Source organism: Gavialis gangeticus, unplaced genomic scaffold (genome assembly GCF_001723915.1).
Source record: "Gavialis gangeticus isolate Ggan-Ray unplaced genomic scaffold, GavGan_comp1, whole genome shotgun sequence".
NCBI lineage: Eukaryota > Metazoa > Chordata > Crocodylia > Gavialidae > Gavialis > Gavialis gangeticus.
Window position 1 is genome coordinate 42,084,850 of NW_017728997.1, and position 22,111 is coordinate 42,106,960.

Sequence of the window (22,111 nt, forward strand, 5' to 3'; positions counted from 1 at the left end):
GTGCTTTTTATTTTTATGTTATTAGTCTCAGTTCCAAGGAAGAGAATGCTTATGGTGCATATCTAAGAAATTGCCAGGCCTTCAGGAAGAGGTGGAAAAAATAAGGAAGCTGAGCATTATGGTGAAATCACAGAGAGTGATGTATCTCTGTAGCGCTAGTTTGCAAACTGGGTGGCTTGATAAGATTTTGCACAAGATTTAAAAAGTCAAATTCTCTGAGAAAATTTTTAAAACTGGGATGATATACTTGGGGATGGTCCTGCTCTGAGCAGGTGGCTGGAGTAGGTGACCTCCTGAGGTCCTTTCCAACCTTAATTTTCTATGATTCTATGATACTAAAATCACAGTCCTGAACTATTGCACAAGAAGTGGAAGTAGTAGCACTAACTCACATCCTCCATTGTCTAAAAGTAAGATTCTACCATCCAAAGAAGAAAGGCTTGGTAATTTTTTTGAGAGTTAGGCTTCATTTAGCTTTATTACCATGGTCCCTTCCTTTGGCTGGCCTTTCACTCGTTTAGTAATAACTTACACCAGTCTTTTCTTTTCCACGTCTCCTTTCTTTCAGAGTTTCTAACTCCTGTCAGTCACAGTTCCCTCCTGCCAGCCCAGCCTTCCTTTTATTTTCTCCTAAAGCTGACCCTCACCCTTGACAATATAACTAGGCAACTCTGTTTCCTGTGGCAATGCGTGCCCACCCCTCCCCCCCCGCCCCCGTGAGCACCAGCCAGGGAGTGGGAGCACCATGACCACTTCTGGAAGTGCCACAGCCACTTCCAGAAGCCGGTCCATGAGGTCAGCTGCAGGGACCCCTTCCCTGGACACTGACTGGTCCATGCCCCCCCCCACCCCGAGTAAGGTGGCACCAGTTGCCCATGTCTGTTTCCCGCAGAGTTCTCTCCTATGTAGGCAAGGTTTTTTGGGGTAGACGTGATATCTTTTCTTAGACCAGCTAAGTAGTTCAAACAAATTCTTTGCAAGTTTTTGAGCACAATTGCCTTTTTTCAGGCATAGGGAGATTCTGTAGTTATGAGTAACTTATGGGTGTCTTTTATAGAGATAGATACAGAGTAACTACAGTCTCCCTATGCCTGAAGAAGGGTGCTTGTGCCTGAAAGCTTGCAAAGACCTTTGTTCCAACTACTTAGTTTAATAAAAGATATCACACCTACCCAAAGAACCTTGCCTGCCTGTGTCCTTAGACCAACATGGCTACAACCAAAAATGCTTCTTTCCTATATAGCGTTTATAAGCCCAATCACAAAGCTTCTCCTCCCTCCCGCTCTGAAAGAAAGCACTAATGCCTCTTATAAAAGCTGTGTTTCTGCTATGTGGAAAAAGATTTAATTTTCTTGTATTTGTTTTCAGAAGTTAGGAGCTCACAACACAGGTTGAATACACAGTGATTCCTTGACACTCTGTAAATGTTTCTGGCATTCATGTGTGCACCATATCTTGCAAGGCACATAAGTCTTGGTGAGCTCCATGAGGGATGCCACTAACCCTGAAAACATACACACATTTCTCCCAATATCCCACCAGACAAAGGAAGAAGTAGAGCACCTCCACAGAGTCTGGGCTTTGTCTCTTAAAATGTCTATGGGCAAAAGGGATCCAATAAAACAGATTTCTTCAATCCAGTAGTGCACTTTGTAGGAAGTACAGATAATCTGTCAAGGAGTACGGGAAGATTGCTGCAGATTATAAATTGCCTTCCTATCTTGTATTAAATATGATAATATCATCCAGGTAGGTACCCACATAGTTCCTATGGTGACCAAAGGATTCTAGATGCTGGAACATAACTATGGTGCCTGGAAAGCCAAAACTCAGAGAAATCCTACAGGACAAGGAAAATGGTTTTCTTGTAGGATTCTTAAGTTAGCAGAATTTACAGTATCCCTTTGTGAGGTCCAATGTGGTTATACACTTAGTCTACCACTATCTTTCTATAAACTCCTCCATTCTTGGCACTGGCTATGCTTCAAATTTTATCAGAGAATTTGACTTTCTAAATCTTGTGCAAAATCGTATCAAGCCACCCAGTTTGCAGACTAGCGCTACAGAGATACTTCACTCTCTGTGATTTCACCATAATGCTCAGCTTCCTTATTTTTTCCACCTCTTCCTGAAGGCCTGGCAATTTCTTAGATATGCACCATAAACATCCACAACTATCACTAAGTTTCTGTGCCCTTGATCAAAGCTGGATTCCCAGTTCATGTTTCCCAAGCTGAAATCGGACCTGGTATTCATTCATTGCAAAATATTACTGTATAGTTAAGGGATTATGCAGCCTTTCTAATAGTCTGTAGGCCCTCAACCAGGAGGAGCATCCATAAGTTAGTCTTTCAGGGAGCACAAGTGGTAATCTATTTTGAAGGTTTTGGGGAAAGCCTTGTAATCATTGTTGGGAATCATGTTAGTGATTATAGGTTCTGCAGCCAAAAACCCAGAACCTGTTCCTAGATGTGGAGCTGATTTGAACTCAGTTGTCTTTATTGCTCGGCAGGCACGTCCAATAAATTCTCTTGTTGCCCTTACATGTTTTGAAAATGTGCAAGATTTCCACTTTTAAATGGCAAATTGTACAACAACACTTGTTGTTTTGAATATGACAACATTTGAAGGAGAGTTTTTTGTTTATCATGAAACTGAACACCAAAAAACAAAAAATAACAAAACCAGTTAAAAGGCTGATTTTTTTTACTGTCTTGCAGTTTTATTCAAAATCATCTGCTTTTATTCCAGTTTGTTTAACCACAGAGGACAATTTATTCCAAAATTTTGTTGTGAACCATTTCTAACCAGATTGCTTACAAACGTGGGGGGGGGTGTCCTAAAACATAAATGAGTCAAATGTAAACAGTTTCTCTAGGAGTAAAAAGAAGTAAAAATACCAAACAGCCAAGAAAAAATGTCAGTAATTGTCAAGGACAGATAAAACTTACTGAGTCAAAATTGATGAACAGAAAATGAAGACCAACAGAGGATATTGGCTAAAATTATATAAAGAACTTGTTAAATGTGCAGTGGCCAGAGAAATAAAAAATATTCCCTGATAGTGCCGTGGTGCATGCAGAAAGATTAATTGGGCTAAGATTGGATAGTATATATACATAGATAGTCAAGTCAGAGCCACCAATATCTCCCAGAAGAAGATAGGTAACAATATTGGCTGCACTGATGCATAAGAAAAACATATTTTGGATCAAACCAAAACAGAATTAAAATATTTATCTTTGTAAAACAACAACAAATGAAGCAAAATGTTTAAAAATATTTTTATTTTTTCTTCATCTTTTTTTTTTTAATTTGGATCTGTTCTTAACAAAGAAAACCATTTTGAAACGAAAGGTAAAAAATTGTTTTTAAAATAATTAAACAAAACGTCAAGATTTTATTAAATAATATAAATAACCATATTTTAATAGAAAAATGTGCACTCAAATGGTGTATGCACAATTGTAATCATACAATTTTTGCAACAACCAAAAATATTCAAAATATTCAGATGGGCCTGAGCCATGAAGACATGTTCTGCTCTGTGTGATGTTCTAGTTTGGGCCCATTAGAGATGTAGGGCTCTGTCAAATTCAGAATGGGTAGAGGACAAACTCAGGGCTTCTCCTATGGGTTCATTTCTAACTAAAATCGCACCTAAGGAAGGGTACTGATTGTACTGGCATAGTCTGCCTATAAGAAAGATAACTATTTGCATTGTTATCCCAACATTGTTCTATCTAGAGGGAAATGTCTAGGTATAAAGGATGTTCTAGGAAATGTTTCTCAGACAGGAATTAGCTGGTAGACCTACACAATAACAGACCCACTGACTGGCTAACCTTTCAAAAACCCCACATGATCATGTGGATGATGCCTGCATTCAGTGTTTGTGGACCCGCAGTGTGAGAATACATTTCCTGTTTCATTGATACAATACTGTATTACAGTACTGTTCCTGTAGCTTAATGGGTATAGGTATCCAAGGAAATGTATGGGCAGGCTTAGCTGCTAGGGAGTATCAGGATATATTTGGGAAGATAATTAAAGAACTCAGCATATTGCCCTTTAATTTAACACAGCTATTGCATATACCTTGTATAATACAATGTAAGTCACCCTTTGTTGGCTTACTACTCTTCATTGGTTCTGCTAATGCAGATCCTAGCTGAAGGTCACTACTAGCAGGAGTTCTGCCAATAATGGGGTGCAGAAAGTCAAAATGGTGTAGGGCACCCACAATGTTCACTGGACCAGGGAACCTGCCAACCCAATACCAAAAGCTGATGGCAAAGGGTAGAAAAGAGACAATATAGGGCATTGGTTTAGTGCATGACCTAAGAAACCTAAAGTGCCATGCCCCCCCAGGAAGCCCCTCTGAAAAACATTGGAGGGTGACCTTGAGAGAGTGCTGCGGGGGTACTCCCACACATAGGCTAGCAGGAGTAACTCAACCTTCCAACATCCTGTCTTAAAATTATATTGAAAAGAAAAGAAAAAGAAACCCATGCCCATTCAGGGATTCAGTGCAGTCAAAGAATGTCTACAAAATACATGGGTTCAGCTCATTTTAAACATAAACATGCCCCAGATTGAACTATTGATTTGTTCCAGGGGTGTACTTGGTAGCCGTGTTGGTCTGAGACAAGAAGACATACAAAAAACTAGAACTCTTGGTTCCCATATTAAACCAACTGGGAAACTGCAAGAAAATTGTCCTTTTCTGCAAGCTTCCAGGATCAAAGTCCCTTCATCAGGCTCTGGGTAAAGTATAGATGGTACAAGATGGTAAAAAGTCCCCATAGATAGGAAATAAACTTCATTTTTGCACAGAGGGAGTTGAAGATGGAAGGCTGTCCCTCTGGGTCCATTAGAGTATCTTTGTGAGCTGTGCTGAGTAGCTCTTTGATGTCTAGATCAGGTAGAATTCCTTCCCTGGAAGAGTCAGACGGCAGGCAAGGAAGTAAAAATAATCTTTCTTATTGTTCTGCAATGAAGTTTAAAAACCCAAACCAAGTACAGCCCTGAAACATGGAAGATGCTGAATTTTAGCCAATTTTTTAATTTTAAATTTCATTGCAGAACAAGAAAATTTGTTTACCTCCCTGCCTGCCATCTGACACCTCCAGGGAAGGAATTCTATCTGATCTATACATCAAAGAGCTACTCAGCACAGCTCATAAAGACACTCTCATGGACCTAGAGGGACAGCCTTCCAGGTTCAGCTCCCTCTGTCCAAAAATGAAGTTTATTTCCTACCTATGGGGACTTTTTACCATCTTGTACCATCTAGATTTTTCACAGAGCCTGACAAAGGGACTTTGATCCCAGAAGCTTGCAGAAAAGGACAATTTTCTTGCTATTTCCCAGTTGGTCTAATAAAAGGTATTATTTTGGAACCAAGAGTTCTAGTTTTTTGTATGTCTTCTCTATTAATGTGTTAGCATATTGTGCTGTCACATATATCATGTACTGTTAATTCCAAGCCAGTAATGTGAAAATAGGTCTGTAGGATAAAGTTTCTCATTTTGAAACGGGAAGTTGCATACAGCACCTAGTATGATGAAGCAGCATGATTTTGCAGGTAGGTGGAGATCTATTAGTTTAAATAAACAAACAAAACACAGACACACACCTCTGGAAGCTCATTAATATACCTGGTATAGCCAAGATAGATTTCTTTCTCTGGACAGGCTGTTGATTTACATTAAAAATTATCTCCAGTGTAGATGGGATGCGATGGAAGTCTGAATGTAGAATGGAAAGAGAAATTGGTATTCAATGGTGTCCTATAATTGTATAGATGGAAGAATGCTTGTGTATTTGTTTTCCTAAAATCCATTGTAAAACCAGAATAAAATGCCAACAACTGTGGTTGTGGGCAGAGGAGGAGGTTGGGTGTGAAGGGAAATGCAACACCAGTAAGTTTCACCTTATATTCTGGAAAACCTTATCACTTTAAGCAAAGCTGAAGTGTTTAAAAATGTGCAACCTCTATCAAGTAAAAAATCATCATAATCACAAATACCTCATAATCAAATACTGGTGCTTAATCAAGAAAAAGATAACTTAAAATGAATAGGATGAATTTCAAATATCAATTCTGACTAATTAATCAACTGAGGTTTGCTTTTTGGGATGGTCTTTAAATCTCTAAACAATTCAAGCTCCTATAAACCAATACTGTTACTAGGTAAAAGTTTCCAGGATTTCCAGACTTGTGAATTAAATTAAGTTCACTATTATTTTTTGTGGTTCAGAAGCTGATCTTCATTACAGATATGTACAAAGGCCAGTATCAAGTCAGACTTTTAACAGGGGCTGTGCTTCTATTTGTTATAACGGTATAACTTTTATGCAGAATTTACAACAGCTGAAATGTATCCATTAGTATCAACGCAAACACATTTTTATTGTGATTGGAAGGGGCTTACATAGGTGGAAATAAAGGCGGAATAAGTCACAAATTAAATTTGCTGTTATAGGGCAGGTCTCCCCACATGCAGGGGTATGCACTTGTAGGCTGTGTCCAGACAAGTGTGGCCATGCAGTATGTGGCTCCACAGACCAATTTGCAGCACCACACACTGCACATGCAGGCATTTCATGCAATGTTACCTTACAGTGCAGGGTTTTTTTTTGACTTCTGGAGATCCAGGGGTCAAAAAAATCTGCACAGAAAAAAAGCAGGGAGGCTCACATAGGGATAGCACACCACGCAAAACTGGAGCCTGGCTGTCCGGTTCCATACTCCAGCTGCCGACTAGGTGACACAGGTTCAAGTTTTCCAGCCCCCAGGACCCCAGGTAAGGCTGCTGGGGCCAGCAGTTATGCTGGCCCCAGTCTTCTCTATCCCAGAGGGTGTATGGCATGAGCATTCCCCAGGAACAATTAGCAGCGGCACAGGGTGTCCTGCTGCTTGCTGTTCTTGGAGAACCAAAAGTCCGCACTTGTCTTGATGCAGCCACAGAGGCACAAACAGCAGCAGCACAAATTTGCATCTCTGCTTTATGCCCCATCACACACCCCTGCACGTGTCCTTCAATGCTCAACAAATTGTCCCATGTAGAGGTAGGGGAGGCCAGGGCCAGAAGTATTACCTGGTGTCCTGGTGTAGCAGGGGCACTGATCCAGCAGCACAGAGCTTGGTAAGCAGCCAAAATGTTGCTCTGGATGGCCAGCCCTCTGTTTCTTCCGGTGCACACTACTCAGTGCTCTGCACTGCTTTTTTCTCCATAGTTTTTTTGCTACCAGGGTTTCCTGGTACCAAATTTTGCCACCATGCTCCAAATTTGCATTTTTATGTTCCCTCTGCGAGGTTTGTGGCACCAGAAAGTGGGTTATGGCACCAAAACCTGCATAATCCTGAATGTGGTGACCTGCTCATAGAGGTAAATTTGCTATAGAGGCAAAGTCTGCTATAGAGGTAAATTTGGACAGACGTGTTCAGTTGTCACTGAATTTCTATCAGGGAAAGTTTGTGTCTTGACAGTTCAGTCTGGAATGGGGTTAAATTTGCCAAGATAAAAGGGCAGGGAGCAGTTTTACCATCCTGCCTAAACTTTCAAGATTTAATTCTGCACCAGGAGGAACCCAAGACCTCTGGCTGCTTCAGGCCAGGGACCTAAACCTCAGTTTACATATCTCAGGTGGGCGTCCTGACTATAAGGCTGTTGGCTAGTCCAGGTTCTATGACTTTCTCTCTCTCCTCTTGGAAAGGAGCTCTTCCATTTCCTTAAATATTCAAATGAAATATTCTGCAGCAAAGGTATTTGAGCATAGTTCTCCAGATCTCATATGAATGCCTTCACCACAGGGCTACTTTCTATTCAAAACTAGTGTGGGAGGAGGAAGAGAACACAAGGTGAAGAAGAAAAGACAAAAAATTCCATCTTCAATCTTGAGAAATCTTCTCAGAAAAAAAGCTGCATGGAAATTGGTATGATCCAATTAAAAACACCAGTAAATAAACATTTCCCAATGAAGAAAAGTTTAGCGGAAATTTTCAGACCAACACTAGCTTGGATCTTATATCTCTCTTGCTCCTCTCTGTTTACATAGCTCAGGTAGTACCAAGAGAAAGAAAACTGCTTGCATCTCCTCAGCCAGTATAGAGCTTCACAGCAGATAGGATATTCAAGGACTTGTCATGGCCAGAGCTTCTTCTGGTCCAGCTGTTCCCAAATGATAGAAGAGCCATAGGGGACCACTGCCAGATTTCATACGTTAATATAGCATCCAGGCTACACCACCCTATCGAAACCAAGAAAAGGGTCATGTCCAACTTTCTAAAAGTCACTTTCTTCATTTATCTTCTATATCAAATAGAACTTGGCAATATCATAGAATGTGGTGAATTAATTTTACAATTATAGTGCTATTTGGTTAGTATATAAAACAAACATGTTTTCATGTCAGTATACCATTTTCATACTTTAATCGCACACTTAAAGGCCTTAAATGCCAATACTAAAAATGAATTTTCTTTGTAGTTTTGCATCATGCAGAATCACAGGCTTAGCTTTTCCTCTATGCAGTCCCTCAATCAGCCCATGACAATATAGTGGTCATCAGGAAGGGTAGGAATCTGACAGCCATCATTTGCACTGAGATGCCAAAGTATTTGCTAATATCCTAACAGCGGAAATATTTTAGAGTCATAGTTTCATAGTAGTTAGGGGTCAGAAGGGACCTAAATAGATCATCTAGTCTAACCCCCTGCCACTGGCCGGAGCACACGCTGGGATCACACAACCCCAGACAGGTGTTTGTCCAACCTCTTTTTGAATTTACCCAAGGTAGGAGCGAGGACCACTTACCTAGGAAGTTGGTTCCAGATCCTAGCTACCCTAACAGTAAAATAGTGCCTCCTAATCTCTAACCTGAACCTATTCTCCAGCAGCTTCTGGCCATTGTTCCTCATCACCCCAGGTGCTTCTGGGGGGGAATAGGGCCCTTCCTATTTGCTGCTGATCTCCCCTAACAAGTTTGTAGGCAGCCACCAAATCCCCCCTCAGCCTACGTTTGCTGAGGCTGAACAGGTTCAGGTCCCTCAGTCTCTCCTCATAGGGCCTGCCCTGTTGCCTTCCAACCAGGCGGGTGGCCCTCCTCTGAACCCTCTCAAGGTAAGCCACATCCTTCTTAAAGTACAGTGTCCAGAACTGGACTCAGTACTCCAATTGAGGCCGAACCAATGTTGTGTAGAGGGGGAGTATCACCTCTCTGGTCCAGCTTGAGATGCATCTTTGGATGTATGACAAGGTGTGGTTGGCTTTGCTGGCTGTAGTCTGGCATTGGCAGCTCATGTTCATGTTGGAATCAATAATGACTCCAAGATCCCTTTCTGCCTCTGTGCTCACAAGGAGGGGTAGCTCCCCAGCTTGTATGTATGCTGTGGATTGTTTCTCTCCCCAGGTGCAGCACCCTGCATTCATCTACTGTGAAGCCCATCCTATTACCATCCACCCACTTCTGTAGTCTGTCTAAATCTAATTGCAGCCTCTCTCTTCCTTCGAGCGTGCCTACCTCTCCCCACATCTTGGTGTTGTCGGCAAACTAGCACAATGTGTTTTCCACCCCTTCATCCAAGTCGCTGATGAAGATGTTGAACAGTGTAGGCCCCACAACCGAGCCCTGGGGAACCCCACTATTCACATCCGCCAGGTTGAGTACAGCCCATCCACCACCACTCTCTGGGTACACCCCATCAGTCCACTGTGTGATGAATATTGTGGACAAGCAAAATAAATTAATGTCACTTTCAGTAAGAGAGGTACTATATTTACTTGATTCTAAGATAAGCCCTCCCCCCCCGCCGCCAATTTAACAGGAGTAGAAAAGACCCTCATCTTAGAATCATGTACAGGGGAGGGGCGGAGCAACTGCTGTGGCTCAGGCTCTAGCCCCTATCTGGGGTCAGGGCCACAGCCACAGCTGCTGCCTGCCTCCTCCCCACCTTCCCCACCATAGCTGCACCCCACAATCTCCCTCCCCCACCATGCAGCCTCTGCTTCCCCACACACCCCTCTCTCCCCCCCACATATCTTCCCTACTTGCTGGCAGGTTTCATCCATGCTGCAGCCTGGGGCACTAAGCATGGCCCCAGCTGAGCCCATAGCAGTGGTGCACAACCAACACAGCTGCTACAGGTGTGGGGCTGGGGCTGCGGTCTATACCCCAAGCTACAGGATGGATTAAATGTGCTGACACAGAACAAGAAAAATTTGGGGGAAAGAGGGAGCAAAGGTTGGGGCAAAGAAGAGGAGCAGGGTCTGAGGGGATGGAGGACCTGAGGTTCTGGCAGAGGGAGGCAGGCACAAGTAGGGGGAAAGCTGATATGCAAACTAAGGTTCAGCTCCCCACACCACCTGCCATTCACTGCCTTCCCCTGTAGTAGTGGAGGGATAAATTAAAGACTGCCCCCCAATAATTAGATTCTATACATGGAAAATGATAACAAATTTATACTTTTTTCATGTTTAGAACCTAATTATTGGGGTCATCTTGAATTCAGGGTCATTTTAGATTTGAGAAAATATGGTATTACAATGATGCCTCTTATAAGTCCTCTCTCTCCCTCTCCACATTTTCTTTGAGTATGAAATAGGATTGTTTATTGGGAGGATTCAGCCTTTTATGTGACATCACACAATTTATTATTTATTATCTTAAAAAATTCCCTTGTCTACCCAAGTCCTGAGATAAATTTTGTTTTGTTTCTTTCCCTTTGGAATCCAGTTGTTTATCACCATGGTGACTGCTGTAAGACATATTTACCAAAAAACATTTGTAGTGAGAAACATATCATCGATACTTACACCACTGCAAGAAATATACTTTTCCTCTAATTCCCTAGTTCTTCTCCATTTCAGTTCAAACCTGTTAAACAAATTCATAGATGCATAGATTCATAGCCACTAGGGCTGGAAGGGACCTCAGAAGATCATCGAGTTCAGCCCTCTCCCCCAGAGGCAGGAAGTCAGCAGGGATCATAGGACCCCAGCAAGATAAGCATTCACATCCATCTTGAAGGTTTTCAAAGTGGGTGCTTGAACCGCCTCAGGTGGCAGTCTATTCCAAACCCTGGGGGCTTGGACAGTAAAGAAGTTCTTCCTTATGTCCAGCCTGAAAAGGTCATGCAGGAGTTTGTGACCATTTGACCTTGTCATCCCTTGGGGCGCTCTGCCGAACAAACGTTCCCCCAGATCCTGGTGAGCACCCCTGATAAACTTATAGGTGGCCACCAGATCGCCCCTGACTCTGTGCTTTTCCAGGCTGAAGAATGCCATGGCTCTCAGCCTGTTATCATAAGGTCTGTTTTCCTGACCTCTAATCATGCAGGTGGCTCTCCCCTGCACTCTCTCAAGCTTCTGCACATCCTGTTTGAATTGTGGAGCTCAAAACTGGACACGGTACTCCAGTTGTGGCCTCACCAAGGCCAAGTATAATGGAAGAATGACGTCCTGGGATTTTCTTGAGAAGCATCTATGGATTCAAGCCACCGTTTTGCTCACTTTACTAGCTGCAGCATCACATTGAAGGCTTATGTTCATCTTGTGGTCAATCATGACCACCAAGTCCCTTTCATCCATAGTGCTAGCCAGCGTAGCACTGCCGATACTATAAGCATGCTGCAGGTTTTTCCTCCCGAAGTGGAGAGCCTTGCATTTTTTGGTGTTAAACACCATCAGGGTCTCATCCTCCCATTTCCTGAGCCTGTCAAGGACTGCCTGGATCACCCTCCTGTCATCAGGTATGGATGCTTTACCCTGAGTTTGGTGTCGTCAGTAAACAGGGCCAGTCCATTTCTGACACCAATGTCCACATCATTGATGTAGATGTTAAACAGTATAGGCCATAAGAAAGAGCCTTGTGGGACCCCACTGGCCACAGAGCACCACAACGATCGACTTCCATCAACCACCACCCTCTGGGTCCTACCATGGAGCCTATTCCCCAGCCAGTGGATCGTGGTGAGGCTGAGGCCGCAGTTAGCCAGTTTTGCCAAGAGGCGATCATGGGATACCAGATCAAAGGCTTTTTTAAAGTCAAGATATATGACATCAATCTCTTCTCCTTTGTCCAAGTGATAGGTCATCTGGTCGTAAAAGGAGATGAAATTGGTCAAGCAAGACCTACCCGCAACAACCCTGTGCTGGCTATCCCTCAGGATGTTGCCATCAGCCAGTCTGTTAAGGATGGCCTCTTTGATAATCTTTTCCAAGACCTTCCCCTGGGATAGAGGTCAGGCTGATGGGCCTGTAGTTTGCTAGATTCACTTTCCTCCCTTTCCTGAAGAGAGGCACCACATTGGCCTTCTTTCAGTCTTTGGGCACTTCAGCAGAGCACCAGGAGTTCTCGAAGATCTGTGCCAGGGACTGGGCTATGATGCTAGCCAGCTCCTTGAGTACCCTGGGGTGTAAACTGTCAGGGCCGGCTGACTTGAAGGTATCCAGACTCTCAAGGTGTTCCTTGACAAGATCAGCATTGATGGAGGGGTGTCCCAGTCCTTTTGGATGCCTCTGCCCACTATGGGCCAGGGAGGTCCAGGTGAGGGTGATTCCTTACCCTCCATCAATCTGTAGTACACAGAAAATTTGTATAGATAGAATTTAAGTTAATCTGGTTTCAATTTTGTGCTGTGGTCCAAATTTCCTGGTCAACCTTGAAAAAATTGCTTATGGCTGAAACTTATTTCATTTTACAAGCCCAGTGACAGTTACTCAGCTGCATAATTGCTATTTTTGATACTACTTATGCTCAGTTGGGTTCATGAGTACTGATTATGAACAGGAGCTTGGGCATTGCCCAGCCAGATTTTTGTCTCTGTACGCATGTATTCATGTGTAATTCCTGAAATTCAAGCCTGGAAAAAATCAAAAGGAGGAAATTCCCATAAATTAACCCAATAGAGTAGTGTCTAGGGCAGTGGTTCTCAATCTTCTTTGTACTGGGACCCATTTAAAAATCAATGGCCAGTCCTGACCTACAGGCCCCTGGCCTTTCTGGTTCCCTGCACTCCCGAGCCACACACCCCTGGCTCTGCCAGTGCCCTCACTCCTGACCCACATTCCCCTGCCCCCTGAGCTGGAATGCTGCCAGCCTGCAAGGGGAAACCCATGCTTTCCTGTGTTTTTCCAGGACTTCCTCACAACCCTTTCAAATATTCTTGCTACCTCCTTTTGGGTTGCAACCCACAGGTTGAGAAACACTGGTCTAGGGCACTCAGCCAGGGAGCAGGAGACACAGGTGAAGCTATGCCATTGCACCTTGCATTTAGTATTTACTACAAAGAAAGAAGTAGGGAAATTTCTTCCCCACTGGGACTAAGGATTTAAGATCGAACTCACGGCCTACTGCATATATTTCAGTAGCACACATCTAGTTTAGTCTTTTCTTCCTGCCCCTACAGTTGCTTGACCAGGGGGCCAATTTCAAAATGTGTGCTGGAAAAAACACCTAGATAATACATAAATTTGTGGCCTACTATTAAGAGACCTGTGTTAGAAGGCAATGAGACAGTTTTAAAGCCCTTCTGGATGATGGATGCCTTTTAAGCAAGTGTCCTAACCACTCAGCCACTGGGGCTCAGACATGGGAAGGCACTTCTCCTTCCATATGTAACACCTGCATATGTTTTTGGTCATGTACAAGTCTATGACGTATGCTTGCCCAGTATGCTTGTGTACAGCAGGTGTCAACAACCTTATGGCGGGCTGACTTTTTTGCCACCTATCTGACATTGCCAGTCACTGCTCCCCTCCGCAGCACCCCAGCCACCTGCTACCACTTCTGCTATATCCCGCCAGCTGCCATCCCTGACTTTAGAGAAGGTTGAATTTAGCTGCAATGGTAATCAGCGTCCACCAGAGAACAGACTACAGAGAGCATGGACATTACCAGCAGTATGACACAGGCCAGGGAAGGACAATGTGCCAACCAAGATGAGTACTAATGAGTACCCTGTGCCACTGGAGACCCGCTCCAGTCACTCACTCACTTCACAGGCCAGATCGGTCCAGCAGGCAATAGTTGGCAGAGCCCTGGCTACACAGCTACGTACAGAGCTTCATAGCTACTCTGCCACAGAGCCTAGTGAGCATGTTCTAAAGCTGAGCAAGGCTTTCCCTGCAGTGAGCAGGCAGTGGCATCAGCTGTGGATGCCACGGCAGGGTCAGGAGCTTAGACACAGAACCTTCCATTGGCATCCACAGCTGACCCACTGCCATCCTAGCATGGTGGAAGCTTCTGCCTGGAGTCCTGACCCATAAACAGCCAGTGGCATCAGCCTTAGATCTCGGCAGGAGCTTCTGTTTCACTGGATGGGCAGCAGCATCTCTCTCTGTCTCTTCTCTTCTCTCAGAATCTTTCCTCCCTCCCCACTTCCCTCCAGAATCCTGCCAAAGCTGACACTGCCACCTGCCCAGCATGGCAGCAGCTCTTGCTTGGGTTCACAGCTGAGCGTTGGAGCTCCTGATGAACTATAGGTTCACCCAGGCTCTGTAGGGAGGGAAGAGGAGAGAGGGAAGTAGAAGGACAGAGAGAAGAAGAGAAGAGAAGAGAAGAGAAGAGAAGAGAAGAGAAGAGAAGAGACAGAAAAACAGAGAAGAAACAAGACAGAGACAAGGAGAGGGACAGGTGGATTTGGACCTCGACAGGTCCCCAAAACTCATTAAGTGGCCCTCCAGTCACAGTAATTGACCACCCCTGTTCTAGACACCACTGTAGTACAAGCTAATACAACAATCTTGTACTGAACTGAACTGCTATTATTTTAAGAAACAATGCACATACTTGCCACCCACAGGAAATGTGGATGTTCTGGTTCTTCTCAAAAGCTATTAAGTTCTGGCTCACTGTGGGATAGATTTAAATAGTAGTGTCACATGTGCCACAGTACAGGGCCATATGGCACAATGAAACAGGTTGCCTTTGTTACAGTGTAGGCATTTTCCAAATGCCCAGTCACCGAAGTGAGTAGCAGGTATTTTGTGGCCAGAAGTATGCTAAAATGCTTTTAGTAGCCAATGTAGCACTAGCAGCTGCAACACTGATGCTGCTTTTGTTATTCATATAGCAGTTTCTTTTATTAAGGAAGTCCAGGTTTGAAGACAGTTTTTGGATTAAATCCCGTTTAGCTGACTTTAGTGAAGTATACAGAATTATAGTTTGTAAATCTCACACAAGCAACACTCCAAACAAGACTACTACTGCAAACAACTCTACACAAAAAGTTAAGGGCTGGAGGCTATGACTAAGACTATTGTTTCCCTTATGGATAGGGAACCTACCAAATTCTTAATTTTGTGGATTTTGTAAAATCCAGCATTGCCTGGAAAATCCACAGAATATGCAAAGTCTGTGGGGAAAAAAATTACCTAGTGCTATGGCAGCTCACCAGGGTGGGGCAGGGGGGAAGAGGGGACTGCCGGCAAGATGGCTGCCACTCCCACCCCTCACCACTGATTGGCTGTTTTGGGTTGTCTGTCATGTGGCCCTGCCCCTCTCCATCAATCAGAGGAGGGGTCTGCATGATGGACAGCCATGGCAGCCAATCAGTGGTGAGGGATGGGGACACCAGCACCCTTCAACCAAACTGGGGGGGGATGGGACTGGACTTCATCTTCAAAATGGCTTCCTGGGCCCACATTCTGCCCATAAAATCAAGAGGCAGCCCCCGTGAATTAGGTAGGTCCCTACTTATGCAACTGTGATTTATTGTGGCAGGCCAATAGGGGGTGCCCCCGTTCTGAGCCGCCCACTTCACTGCACCTGACCACCTTCCAGGCTACGAGTGCCTCCCTGGCGGTGCCTCATGTCTAGCTGACCCCCTTCCTGGAGCACACCTGCTAGCCTAGGGATGGGATTTCTCTCATACTGCTCAACCCTGTACTCTATTCCAAACCTACTCCCTGTAACCAATAAAATTCTCCGTTGTACCTAGCATGGGAGACTCGTTGAGAGTGGGTCTAGATTATGCCTTGGGGTCCCCTTGGTTCGGCTGAGGGAGACCACTGTTTGTGCTTCAGACTGACGAAAGCACCCCAAGTTCTTAAGTTCCTGAAGTGGGTCGGGTAGCCTCAAGGAGAACAAGGCCTGTGTTTCCCAGGGGGACAAACTAGGATCAGGACAGACCCTGGGTGGGTGGCAGCACTACCTCCAGGCTAGTGGATGTGCTCCAGGAAGGGGGTCAGCATGATATGAGGCACCCCCAGGGAGGCACTCAGAGCTTGGAAGGTGGCAGGGCGCAGTGAGGTGGCTGGCTCAGTGCAGGAACACCCCCTACTGGCCTGCCACACATGGTGGTAATGTGGGATCTGACAACCTGATGTACTGAAGACATAATTTTGGGAAGGGAATAGAGTCACTGAAAAACCTTGAGCAAACAATCTCTAATTTGGCATCAGGTCAACTGGACAGTGTAGATAGCTAGGATGGCTGACGAGTATGACCATATAATGCTGGCCGACTTGAAAGAGACGATGAAAGAGAGAGGCCTTCCAGTGAGGAAGGAGCAAAAGAGAGAAGAACTGATTAAGATCCTGTGTGATAATGACCAGGCTCGAAGATCACCTCCACATGTCCATCCAGAACCCACCGGGGGCACGGAAGGGCCATCCTCTGAGTGAGACTTCCAGAAATACCAGCTGCAGCTAGAACCTGAGGAGCAAGAATGCAAGTTCAAGCATCAGGTAGAGTTGAAAAGGATGGAGTTGGAGGTCCAGCACCATCATGAGGAGGTACAGTGTAAGCATGAGGCTAGAGAAGCCCAGAACCAGCATGAGGCATAGGCCAAACAGGCAAGGCTCAAGCACAAACACGATCTTGCAGTATTCCAGATGAAGGCAAATGCTGGAACTGCGGGTGCCCAGTGGTCACCAGCTGCACCCCGCAGACCAAACACCCCAGTCTTCTCTCACTACAAAGATGGGAATGATCCAGAAGTGTTCCTAAGCAACTTTGAAAACCAAGCACACCGATGCAAGTTTCCAAAGGAAGAGTTCATGAAACATGGCTGCTTTGGTTGAGAGTGACATATCCATTGTTCTGAACAGCCTGCCCTTGGAATCAGTGGATAACTCTGACACCTTTAGAGAGCTGGTGCATGTAAGGTTTAAGTTTGGTCCGGATTACTTCCAAGAAAAATTCCATAGTGCTAACCCCCAGCTGGGAAAGACTACACATGAATGTGGGGCCCTGCTATGGGATTCATACCAGAAATGGAAGAAGGAAGCCGAAGCTTCCACCATGGAGGAGGTGGACATGTTTATGGTGCTGGAGCCATTCTATTACAAATAGCTGAGGGAGATTAAAACCCTTGTCAAGGATAGGAGCCTTAAAACAATCTGGGAAGCTACAAAATTGGTGGATCAGCTGGTGCTAAATAGACAGGGGCTGGACAAGAAGCCTCCCTACTTTGGGAAGAAACAGAAGGGGCTCCACAAAGGAGGGAAGGGAGGACCAGGCCCAAAACAGGAAAAAGGGACACCTGCTGAGCACAAGGCAGCCCCAGATTCAAACAAACCACCCGATTCGGAAAAGAGGGGTTGCTATAACTGTGGGGAGCCAAGCCACATCAGGCCCAACTGCCCAAAGCTAAGCAACAAACCCAAGCCAATCAGACATACAACAGCTGTAAGCAGTGAGGAGGGAGACCCGAGCCACTCTGAGGGGCCCCCAAAGCTAGAGTACCTGCAAAGGGAGGAGGCCCACTTCATAAAGTCCTACTGTGTTAATGTGGTGACTCGTCAACAGAACAAAAAGACTAAGGTGGGAGGAGTGGAAACTTCCCAGGGCCCGGTCACCCAATTGGCTGCAGAGGCAGAGGAGGAGAAGGGAGAGACTCCCTCTAACTGCAACCAGTCACCAGGCATTGAAGAAACTAGTGACCTTGAGGTTGAGTTAAGTGACAGCCCCAGGGAGGAGTCCAGTCAGTCAGTGGCAGAGGAAACTGAGACCCTTGGGGAGAAGTTAGAGGACATCCCCAAGGACGAAGATGCACTCTTTACAGGAGCACCAGAACTCCCTGATGATTGCTTAGCAGGTGAACTTTTATTGGCCCAGAATTGCCCAGAATGTGACAGACTACTGCAGATCTTGCAAGATGTGCCAGCAGATGGGTAAAAGTGGGGACAAGACAAAGGCTCCCCTACAGCCCCTCCCTATCATTGATTAACCCTTCCAAAGAGTGGGTATAGACACTGTGGGCCCATTGAGGCATAAAACTCGTAGAATGAAAAAATACATCCTGACTCTAGTGGATTTCTCAACTCAGTACCCAGAGGCAATTGACTTGATCTCCACTAAGGCACTGGCAGTTGCTGAAGCCCTGACTAAGATCTTCTTTCAGCTGGGTTTTCCCTCCGATATCCTGACTGACAGGGGTGGGAACTTCCTGGCGGAGGTGATGAAGTGTATGTGGGAGTGCTGTGGGGTGAAACACGTGGAGACCACAGCCTATCACCCTCAGACAAATGGGCTTTTAAGGTCAATGGGACCTTAAACGGCATGCTAAAGGCCTATGTAGACTCTAACCCCAGTGACTGGAATAAGGAACTTCTGCATTTGCTCTTTTCCTACCAAGAGGTACCCCAGGAGTCCACTGGGTTCTTGCCATTCGAGTTGATGTATGGAGGACAAGTTAGGGGTCCCCTCCATTTGGTGAGAGAAGAGTGGGAAGGGAAAATCTCTTCCACTAAGACCTCTGTGGTAGAATATGTGCTCAGCTTTTGTCAGAAGCTAACTGACATGATGAAGGTGGCACGAGACTCCCTGGCCCAGGCCCAGGAGAAGCAGAGTTTTTGGTATGATGAAAAGGCTCACTTACATACCTTTGAATGATGTGAAAAGATCATGGTTTTCCAGCCACTAGAGACAGACAAGCTGCAAGCAGCTTGGGAAGGTCCCCATGTCATCCTGGACAGGCTGGATGATGTCTTACATAGTGACCAGGAGTGGGGCAGACAAAAAGCCTAAGATAATACAAGTGAACATGCTTAAACCATACTTTAATAGAAGTGACGTAGTATTCTGGATTTCCTCAGCAGAAGAATCACCTGAGGGCCTAGAGGAGCCGACAATGTATGGTGACTGGGATGGAGAGGCAGGAATAGAGGAAATCCGCCTGCCAGAACATCTGACCTCCCAGGACAAGGACAAGTTACTCACAGCACTCAAGGGCTTTGAGACAGTGTTCTCCAGGTAAAAAACCAGGTAAAAAGAACCTGGCATTATATTCTGTAGACATGGGCAACCATCACCGTATCCAATCCAAGCCTTACCCAGTTAATGCGAAGATGATGCAAGAAATAAAGTGGACAATCGCAGAGACGAGAGAGTTAGGGGTAATCCAGCCTTCCCTAGCCAGCCCAGTGGTCCATCCGGTTCTGTGTGGAGTACAGGAAGCTGAATACTATTACCACCCCTGATGCTTATCCTATGCCCCAGATGGACTCTTTACTAGATTGCCTGGGCCAACCCAAGATCATCTCTACTCTTGAACTGTCCAAAGGATTCTGGCAAATGGCACTGGATCTGGATGCCATAGCCAAGTCTGCCTTTACCACACCTGTGGGACTAGATGAGTATGCAGTTTTAGCTTTCCGTATGTGCAACTCTCTCGCATCTTTTCAAAGCCCGATTAATAACCTGTTACAAGGACGTGACCCGTTTGCCATGGCTTACATCAATGACATCGCCATCTTCAGTCAGGTCTTTGAATCACACCTGATTCATCTGACTACCGTGTTAGGAAAGATCAAGCAAGCTGGTCTTACCGTGAAAACCAGAAAGTGCCAGTTGGCACTATCTGAAGTGGTATACTTGGGACATCGTGTGAGTGGAGGTCAGATTGCTCCCTTGTTGGAAAAGATCAAGGCCATTAGAGACTGGCCACCCCCACAAACCAAGAAGCAAGTCAGAGCCTTTCTTGGCCTGGCTGGATATTACAGGTGGTTTGTCCCTGGATTTGGAGCAATGGCAGCTCCCCTATATGAGCTGACCAAGAAGGGCAGCCCTGATCCAGTGGTCTGGAAGCAGGGGTGCCAGGAAGCATTTGACAACCTAAAGGCTGTCCTGATCGAACAACTGATTATGAAGGCACCGGTCAATGATAAACCCTTCTTCATAACCACTGATGCCTCTGACTCAGAGCTGTCCTCTTACAAGAGCACAAACAAACACGGCACCCTGTGGTTTACTTAATCCAAAAGTTACTCCCTCAGAAGCAGAACGTGTCATCTATTGAGAAGAAGTGTTTGGCAATCGTCTGGGCACTGAACAAGTTGAGGCCTTATCTGTGGGGGCAGCAGTTCACCATCCTATCAGACCGTACCCCACTGCAATGGTTGCAGACAATGCAAAACACCAATGCCAAGCTTCAGTGATGGGCCTGGCAGCTCCAAGAGTTCAACTTCACCATCGAACACATCAAGGGAAGCTAAAATGTGAGAGCAGATGCCCTGTCATGAAAGGACTCTGGGTACTGAGTCAAATGGACTCAGGCCCACCTGAGAGAGCTCTGGCATGGGAGCTCCCCAATGTGCTTCAATGTTCTATGTGTATTACTGTTATGACCAGTCTTATGTCTTGTATAATCACTCTTTAGGTGTGAAAGGTGACCCCTCTAAATGAAACACACTTGCACCCATAGCTCTGTGAAGCCATGTGCCTAAGCTTTTAAGGGGGGTGGGGGGAGTATGGCAGAATGCCACTTCTGTCTCTCCCCAAAAACTCTGCTCTGTGACAATTTGGTTAACATGGGCCCTGCAGATTGCAGACATCCTGTCTCTTTAGGTACCCTGAGTTGGATACATTCCTGAGGGAGGGGGGAAACCTGCTTCCTCTGCCTACATGACTGGCATCACATACCTGGGTCAGGGGCTCGGGCTCCCTATTGTTCTAGAGAGAATGCCAGTCTGCCTGGCAACCAGTGATGCATTTCAAATTGGTTGGCTGGCAGCCAACAGGTGCTAACCTCCACTGGACCAGGTAAAAGAGGTCATAAGGGCTATATAAGTCAAGGACTACTAGGCCTATGTTTCCCAGGAGGCACAGTGCCAGGATCAGACCAGACCCTGGGTGGTGGCGGCACCACCCCCAAGCTAGCAGGTGTGCTCCAGGAAGGAGGTTGGCTAGATGTGAGCCGCCCCTTGGGAGGCACTCAGAGCCTGGAAGGTGGTCGGACGCAGTGAGGTAGGTGGCTCAGTGCAGGAGCACCCCATACTGGCCCGCCACACGAGGATATGATGGTTTACAGTTAAGTATATGGACTTATATGCTCACAGGATACGTTTATTTATCCTATTTTTACTCAGTTACCAGAAAAATCAAATTGCGTTACGAGAAACAAGGTGACAAGTGACATACTGGCCATAGTAATTATTAGTTTTCAATTTCAAACTCAACACATCAGCACCTTGTCACAGGCACACACAGATGAATGGCCAGGCCGCGTAATAAGTCAGCAGTGTGTTAGGCCTCGACGCAAAGGTCTCTGGACGAGTGGCGTCTGCTACCCTCATGTAGCAGAAGATCACCCGCCTCGAAACTGCCTGACAAACAAAAGCAAGGTAATAATAGCTGGCGTGAGTTGAAACAAAATGCTGCAGCCCAAAGTTTTGATATGGCTCACAATTGGTCACCAGGAACAAATTGCTGAGGGAAAAGACAACTGATTGGTCACTGGAAATAAAACACTACAGCCTAACAGTACAAAAGCAGTCGTGGGAAAAGCCCTGACGGGGGAAGTTCAGAATGAAATTTCAGGCGTCAAAGGGCCCGCGGACTGATCACCCACCAGGGCCGCCCCTCCCCGAGCACCATCTCGGGTCGGTTTTTGAGGCCTCCATGAAGTGACTAGCGTTCCCCAGCCATGAAGCCACTCCTGTTTGCCTTTGTGGTAAGCATGCAAGCCTAACTGTTAAATAGCCTCTTGAAATCTATGAGCCACTGACCAGGTCTGGGACTAGAACTAAACTCAGCCGCCCCAAGACTACTCACAGGGTAGTTTTGAATGCAAGGGAGTTTAGTTTGAACCTCGTGACCCAACAGACACAATTCCCCGTTGTTAACTGTTTGTAATTGTTTTAATTGTTTATATATGTAAGTC

General features: G+C 45.5%; 1 protein-coding gene and 1 long non-coding RNA gene across 2 annotated transcripts in view; both read right to left on the reverse strand.

Annotated features, from left to right (window-relative positions):
• The window catches only part of SLC6A11 (solute carrier family 6 member 11), a 420,578-nt gene that overhangs the window by 247,324 nt on the left and 151,143 nt on the right, over positions 1-22,111 (reverse strand). The window lies entirely within an intron of this gene.
• On the reverse strand, positions 11,730-19,575 carry LOC109289161. The gene is made up of 4 exons (XR_002095313.1): positions 19,481-19,575; positions 17,634-17,635; positions 13,756-13,762; positions 11,730-11,742 (listed from the first exon to the last, which is right to left on the reverse strand). It is a non-coding gene; the product is annotated as an uncharacterized LOC109289161 (long non-coding RNA).